This window comes from Arachis ipaensis, chromosome B08 (genome assembly GCF_000816755.2).
Source record: "Arachis ipaensis cultivar K30076 chromosome B08, Araip1.1, whole genome shotgun sequence".
NCBI lineage: Eukaryota > Viridiplantae > Streptophyta > Magnoliopsida > Fabales > Fabaceae > Arachis > Arachis ipaensis.
The window spans coordinates 53733177-53741515 of record NC_029792.2 but is presented as its reverse complement, the minus strand read 5'-3'; the positions used below and the strand labels follow the sequence as shown (position 1 = coordinate 53741515).

The 8339-nt window shown below is 38.1% G+C and overlaps 1 long non-coding RNA gene across 1 annotated transcript in view; it reads right to left on the bottom strand.

Annotated features, from left to right (window-relative positions):
• The window catches only part of LOC110265519, a 20968-nt gene continuing 17179 nt past the window's right edge, over window positions 4551-8339 (bottom strand). The window contains exon 3 of the long non-coding RNA XR_002351662.1: window positions 4551-4725. This is a non-coding gene — a long non-coding RNA (uncharacterized LOC110265519). The remainder of the gene's footprint in view (window positions 4726-8339) is intronic.

Genomic DNA, 8339 nt, shown 5'->3' with positions numbered 1-8339 from the left:
GTTTATGGTGTAGTCATAAGTTAGCTAAGTTGGTTCAACCAGAAGGTGGGAGGACAACTATCTGTCATGAATACTGTGCTTGAGAAACACCCCATGAGACTAGCTAAATAAGAAGATCCTAATAAGAAAAAGGGAAAGAACAATAAAGGTTGAAAAATAAAAGAAAAAGAGTAAGCAATAAGGCTAGGCACCAATGGTTTTAATCTTGAGGCATGTGTCTGTGGTGCTCCTGTGTGAGGGATCTACTTAGATGAATAAGCTCTTAGGGGTGCCTTATCACTTGGTAACTTGGGTTAACTAACTCGGGATTATCAGCTGAAAGTCCACTATCAAGAGTAACCCTCAATACAGAGCATTTAGTAACACAAAGAGGTGCTGGACACCAAGGTCTCAAGAAAAGAAAATAAATAAACTATGTGCCTGTGGTGTGTATTGAGACTTGAGCAAGTAAGTCCTTAGGGGTGCTTCAACACCTAGCACCTTGAACCAATTGGTTCAGGAGTGTTGGCTGAAAGCTTATTTTAAAGAGTTGCCCCCTTACAGAGCACTTAGCTTAAGAACAAAAATAAGCCCTGAAATAACAACAAAAGGATCAATAAATAAAAGTCTCATGGGATGCAATCACAGTGAGTATTCTAGGACATGATAAAGGTCTGAAAGCCAGGAATGAACCTAAGTTGCTATGCATGAAACCACCATAAAACCAGGGACATGACTTCCACAAGAATGACTCATTTCTCTTGGCATTCCATTCATCATTCTCTTGTTCCAGTACTTGCTTAGGGACAAGCAAGCTTTAAGTTTGGTGTTGTGATGCCAGGGCATTTTGGCCAGTTTCACTGACCTTTTCTTTACTGTTTTTAGGGTAGTTTCATGCATTTCCTTAGGAAATAAGCTAGTTTTGGGTAGATATTCACTTACATCTTGATTCAAGCATACATTGTGCACTTTACGTGATTTTATGAGGATTTTGCATGAAATTAAGGACAAATTGGATGTTGCATTTCCCATGACTTGGACTAGAACTTTGATGCACTTTATTGCTTGATTTCAGGATAAAGAAAGCAAAGAAGAACCACATTAGTGGCTACGTTAGTTACACTAACGTTGACACTAACGTGGAATGGGAGTAACTTGCAAAGTTAATGAGAAAAGTAATTGCCAATAACGCTCTCGAAACCATCACTGCACACGTTAAGAGTCATGTTAACTAAGTTAACGTGAACTCTAACGTGAAAGAAAGGAAATGGAGCCAACGTTAGTGACACTTAACATTATCACTAACGTTGGACCAGGCTCATAAGTGGCCACGTTAGTTGTCACGTTAACTTAGTTAACGTGGACTCTAACGTTAAGACGTAAAGGGGAAGCCAACGTTAGTGACATTCAACTTTGTCACTAACGTTGTCCAAGTCACAATAAGCCACGTTAACTTCCACGTTAACCTAGTTAACGTGGAAGCTAACGTGAGGAGACAAAGTGGTCGACAACGTTAGTGACACCAAACATTGTCACTAACGTTGGAAGGAACCCACACAAGCCCCAATAAGCCACGTTAACTCCCACGTTAACTTAGTTAACGTGGAAGTTAACGTGAAGAAGGGAGGTGATCGCCAATGTTAGTGACACCAAACATTGTCACTAACGTTGGAATTAGCCCACATAAGCCACTATGAGCCACATTAACTCCCACGTTAACTTCGTTAACGTGGAAGCTAACGTGGATAAGGGAATAATGAGCCAACGTTAGTGACACTCAACTTTGTCACTAACGTTGGAGATGGCTAGCATGGCCACGTTAGAAGCCACGTTAACCTAGTTAACGTGGACTCTAACGTGAGAAATAGGGGCACATTGGAACGTTAGTGACAATGGTAAGTGTCACTAACGTTCTTGAACCCATATTTTCACTGAACGTTAACACCACTAACGTCCTGAGCTAAAGTCTCTGCCCACTTCACACTTTCTCTCTGCAAGTAAAGCCAAGCCCAATGAAGAAGAGAACTGCTTCAAACTCAAGATCCAAAGGCCCATACCCAAGACTTGAAGAGCCAACTAGAAGAACAGAAGAGTAGTATATATAGGAGTAGCTTTGAATTAAATGGGAGTTGGAAAATATAGGGAGCCTCTGGGCATAGAATTATTCTCTGTATTTTACTTTCTCTGCACTTCTAGTTTCATCATGTATTCTCCATCTTTGTTTTCATTTTCCAGAGCTATGAACAACTAAACCCCTTTCATTGGGTTAGGGAGCTCTGTTGTAATTTGATGGATCAATACTAGTTTTCATTATTCTTCTTCTATCTTTTCTCTTGATTTTACTTGAAAGCTTTCGATCTTCATCTAATTGGGTAGTTATCTTAGAAAAGAAGCTATTCATACTTGGATCTCTTCTGAACCTTGAAAGAGGAATGAAGAGATCATGCTAGAAATGCTTTCTCATGTTGGACCAAATTGGGTTTGGATGGATACGTGACTATAATCCTCTCAATACTTGATTTGGGAAATGCATGTCGTATAATCAGTGACCATACTTCATCTCTTCTCATGAGCAATTGACCAAGGAATTGGCTATTGATCAAGATTTGAGAGATTGAATTACAAGAAATTGTAATTCAATCACTTAAGATTGCCAAGGAGATCAATGAGTGCATTGATTGAGGAAGAGATGAAAATAAAATTGATCCGGAGAATGCAACATCTCCTGAGCCCAATGAACTTCCCATTTCTGATCTTACCCATTCTCTTTAATTTCTGTTACTTACTTTTATGAGCAATTCCCCCATTCCCATTTACAATTCTGTAATTTACTTTCAGTCATTTACTTTCAGTTCTTTAATTCTAGCATTTACTTTTTCTGCCATTTACCTTCCCGCCATTTTATTTTCTGCAATTCTCAACTCAAATTCTGGATTCGCTCAACTAGAACATTCCTCTTCTTAAAGTTGCTTGATCAATCAATCCCTGTAGGAATCGACCTCACTCTATTGTGAGTTTTTACTTGACGACAAATTCGGTAAACTTGCCGAAGGAAATTTATTACGAGACAAGTTTTCCGTGCATCAAGCGCCGATACAACTATCTGAAGGAACTCATTGCTGGTACCCACCCACCTCCGGAACAGAAAGACACCCCAGACTCCTCTTCATCCAGTAGCACAGGGAGCCATGGCGAACCAAACAGTGGAGGCGATGCTTCCAGCCCTACCTTGCTCCTTACTGATGGCACGGAGGACCGTGCCAAGCCTTGAAGTGTGGGGAGTCAGTCATTGACTTCCGGAGGTAACTTCTCTCTCTTAACACCAACATTTGACTTTTTCTTTTGTTAAATAGTATAGACTGCATGATAATAATTGTTTGCATGTATGTTCTGCTTGGTTGAAGTAATGAGTTTCTTTTTAAGACCCTATTTTATAGTATTTCACTAATTCAAATTAATAATTTTTATGTTAAACTTGTTTGAAGATTTTAATTGGAACATAGGTTATAGCTAAGAACACACAACCTGTGATATTTGAGCTTAATTATATGGTTACATTATTTAACCATAATATTTTATTCTTGTGTGTTTTCTTTTCTATGATTGTAATCTATAGTTTGTTCCATTCTATATGTCCATTGTTTAGTATATTTGCATGCATACATATGATTGAGGCCATCATTTGTTATTAGCTTACTTATCTCAAATAGCCTACCATTTCAATTATCTTTGTTCGCCACTTTGCGTCATTTAATCCCCCTTTGTTCTATATTTTACCACATCACTAGCCTTATGCGGAAAAATAATTAATTACCCCAATTGAATCTTTGGTTAGCTTAAGATAGAGATTGTGTATCAATTAAGTGTGGGGAATTGTGGAAATTTGGGTTGATGAAATTGTGTTGACAAAAGATATTGGGAATTTGGGTGCCTACTCATGTGAGACCAGAAAAACCATATGCATTGATATGTTATATTTTGCTTTCATGTTCATTAATATATATATATATATAACGGGACAAAATTACCCCAATGCTAAGTTTAATAAAAGATCAATGCATATGTGGTGAAATTAAAGAAAAATTTGATACATGAGTATGTGAAACATAAAAAAGTGAAATTTTGGGTAGCTAGGCATGATTTTAGAATTACATAGAGAGTGTGTGTGTGTGTGTTAGGTGAAAGCTTAGGTTAGTCAAAGATTCATATTATAGCTCACTTGGCTATACATATATCCTCACCTTACCTTAGCCCCATTACAACCTTGAAAAGACCTCATGAAGTTTGCATTGGTATACTAAATATTTGTTGGTTGGTTAGATAAAGAATAAGTTTTAGAAAGCATGATTAGAGAAGAGTAGAGTGGATTAACCCTAGACACTTGAGCGACTAGAGTGCATATACACTACCAGTGAGGGTTCAATGCTTGATTCTATGTTCCCTGCTTTCATGAGCTATCTTCTTACAAGTTTACTTGTCTTTTGTTGTGTGATTTGAATTAGTGGAATCTGATTTATGTTTGTCTTGGAGGACTTGTTTACTTTTAATTAAGTAGATCGAAACATCATAGTATATAGTTGCATTCACATACATAGGTTGCATCTCATGAGTCTTACTTTTCCCCCATTCATTCCTTTTGTCTCCTTGAGCTTAGCATGAGGACACGCTAATGTTTATGTGTGAGGAGATTGATAGACCACTATTTTATGGTTTATCTTGTGCTAATTTGAGTGATTTTTATCAAGTCTTTGCACACTTATTCATACAATTTGCATGATTTTACAATTCTTTCCCAATTTTGTTCTATGGTTGAAAACTTGCTTCCTAAGCCTTTAAATTATGTATTTTTAATTCCCCTTTATACCATTCGATGCTGTGATCTGTGTGTTAAGTGTTTTCAGGCTATATAGGGTAGGAATGGCTTAGAGGATGGAGAGGAAGCTTGCAAAAATAGAAGGAGCACAAGAAATAAAGGAGATAACCAGCGAGGAGCGACGTGCACGCATGGTTCACGCGTGGGCGTGATTTGGAGATTTGCACAATGACGCATTCGCGTACCTGACGCGTATGCGTAACACACGAAGATGACCATCGATGCGTACGCGTGACTGACGCGTACGCGTGATTGACGCGTACGCGTGACATGCGCCACATGTAGAAAATACAGAAGACGCTGGGGTGATTTTGGGCTGAGTTTGGACCCAGTTTTCGGCCCAGAGACACAGACTAGAGCCAGGGGACAAGTAGAGACTCAACAGACATTCTCATTCACATAGTTTTTAGTTTTAGTTTGGAATCTTGGAGAGAGAATACTACTTCCTCTAGGTTTTCTTGACATTCATAGTTTTAGAGTTTTATGCTTTTGATTTGGATATTGAGAAGAGTCACTACCTCCGTTGAAGTTTCCATTATTCTAGTTTGTTTTCTTATTCCCTTACTTTTTAATCACCCATTAACCCTGTTCAGATTTAAGTATGGATATTTTTTATTTTGGGATTTATTAATGCAAAGAATTATTTTTACCTTTAATTAATTTTTTGCTATTATTTTAATTGAGTTTCCATGTCTTCTTTTCTTCCCCTTTTATGGTTTGAGAAAATGGCATTCATGTCAATGGAGTAGACTCCCAACTTGACTTGGGAGTTGATTAAAAGGACACTCTTGAGTTGGAATACTCAAGTGTTAGTGGAAATTGGAAATTGTTGGCTAGCTCTCTAGTCACTAACGCTAATCTTTCCAAGGGAGAGGATTAGGACTTGTGAATTGGAGATGGTTTAGTTACTTGACTTTCCTTTATTTGGTAAAGAATAACTAAGTAGAAACAACAACCTCTTGATGACAAGTCATCTTAGCCTAGTTTCACTAGTCTTTTTCCTTTGTTTTCATTTAGTTTTATGCACTTTCTTAAGCCATAAGTAAGCCAATTGGGTTGAATTTTATGTTTCCTTTGATTCAATCAACCAGGGATAAATTGATGCATTTTCATGAGTTTTTGTGCCATAATTGCTCATGTGACAAGAAGAAGAACAACTCTCATGATTATGGCATAGCTTCGATACAATTGTTGATTGATGATAGGTGGAATAAAGTTTGGAAGAAGGTTGCAAGAATGGGCTTGAAAAGAGGGATCAACGTTTGAGCTAACATTTGCCTCAAACGTTAACTCAAACGTGAGAAGCAGCTGAAGAACACCCCTGGATGTCGCCAACGTTTGCGCCAACGTTTGCCTCAAACGTGAGGTCAAACATTGGCGCCAAAAAGAAGAGAAATAGCACTACTGCCAAATGGATTTCTTCCCAACACCAAGAACAATCAACGGAGGCTATTATCAACCCAATTCCATCAAGACTAAAGGCCCAATTCAAGGCTTAATGATCATTTGAAGAAAGTGTATAAATAGCTTAGGATTTGAAGTTTCAAAAGGAGCTTTTCTTTTTAGAGTTCTCTTTAAGAATTTTCATAGTATTCACAGTAGAGAGCTTTTGGGTTTTGAGCTGTTTGGAGATTCTGAGTCTTGGGGAAGGAGAATTAAAGTCTCTTCCTCTTAGTTTTCTTGTTTTTCAATTTCATCTACACTTGTCTTGAGTCTTGGGTGTTGAAGAATTGAGGAAATTCTGTCTCAATCTCACCTTGAGATCTCTCTGTTTTTCTTACTGCAGCTTCTGGAAAATTGAACTTGTATTTACATTTCTACATTGCTCTCTTCTTTAATTTGGCCTTTGCTCTCTAAATTTGGATCTAAGAAGGCATTGAGATCTAGACGTAGTTATCTAGTCTCTTGGGTCCTGAGATCTACATTTTTCAATTTCAATTTCCTTGTTTCGATGCTACACCAAGCTTATTTTCATTTTCATTTGAGATCCGGTTTAATTGAATCCATCTTTTACATTTCTGTTTGTTGAATTTTACTTTTCCTTGTTTAATTTCTACAAATCCACTTCCCAATTCCCTTTATAATTCAAGTAATTTACATTTCTTGCACTTTAAGATTCAGCCATTTACATTTCTTACAATCTAAATTTCTGCAATTTACACTACTTGTTCTTTAAGATCAGACTCTTTTTTTTTGTTCCCTTTAATTTCCTGCAAATCACCCACTCCCCTTTACATTCTATGCAATTTAATTCCTGTCAACACAATTTCACACAATCAACACTTGTTTGCTTGACTAATTCAACCACTAAACTAAAGTTTCTCAATCCTCCAATCCTTGTGGGATCGACCTCACTCCCGTGAGTTTTATTACTTGATGCGACCCGGTACACTTGCCGGTGAGTTTTGTGTCGGATCATTTTCCGCACATCAAGTTTTTGGCGCCGTTGCCGGGGATTGAATAGATTGACAATGATTAAGTGAGGTGGTAGTTTAGATCAAGCACTTTTTCTTTAATTTTGACTAACCTACTAACTGTTTGAATTTTTGCTTAAGCTAACTAAAACTTCATTCTAGCAATAGATTGAAGTATCACTGGTTGTGTGTTTCTCTTGTTTTGTTTGTATGTCAGGTACACGGAGAGCTACTCCTATCTTATCCGAAGCTGACCAGAGGACTCTCAGGAGATTAAGAAGAGCTGAAAGAGGGAAAGGTATTGTTGGAGAGGAAGAATCTGAGGAAGAATACCACGAGATGGAAGGAGATCCATCTAATCCTAATCCACCACAGAGGAGAGTGTTGGCCTCCTACACTTTTGCAAATCCCAGACACTGTGGAAGCAGCATCTTAACTCCCAATGTCAATGCAAACAATTTTGAGCTAAAACCACAACTCATTACACTTGTCCAGAACAATTGTTCCTACAGAGGCAACCCATTGGAAGATCCCAACCAGCATTTATCTACCTTTTTAAGGATTTGTGACACTGTCAAATCAAATGGCGTGAATCCTGAAACTTACAAGCTTCTGTTGTTCCCGTTCTCATTAAGGGACAAGGCTGCACAATGGCTTGAAACTTTTCCCCAAGGAAGTATCACTAGTTGGGATGATTTGGTGACTAAATTTCTAGCAGAATTCTACCCACCCCAAAGGATCATCAGGCTGAAAACCGAGGTGCAGACATTCACACAATTAGATGCCGAATCCTTATATGAAGCATGGGAGAGGTACAAAGCCTTAATCAGAAAGTGTCCTCCGGAGATGTTCAATGAATGGGATGTGCTGCAGAATTTCTATGAAGGCCTAACATTAAAATCTCAAGAGGCATTAGATCACTCTGCTGGAGGTTCATTACAACTGATGAAAACTGCTGAGGAAGCCCAGAATCTTGTGGACATGGTGGCCAACAATCAATATTTTTTTGCTCATCAAAGAACCCGCCAACCATCACAGAGAAAGGGGGTACTAGAACTGGAAGGAGTAGACTC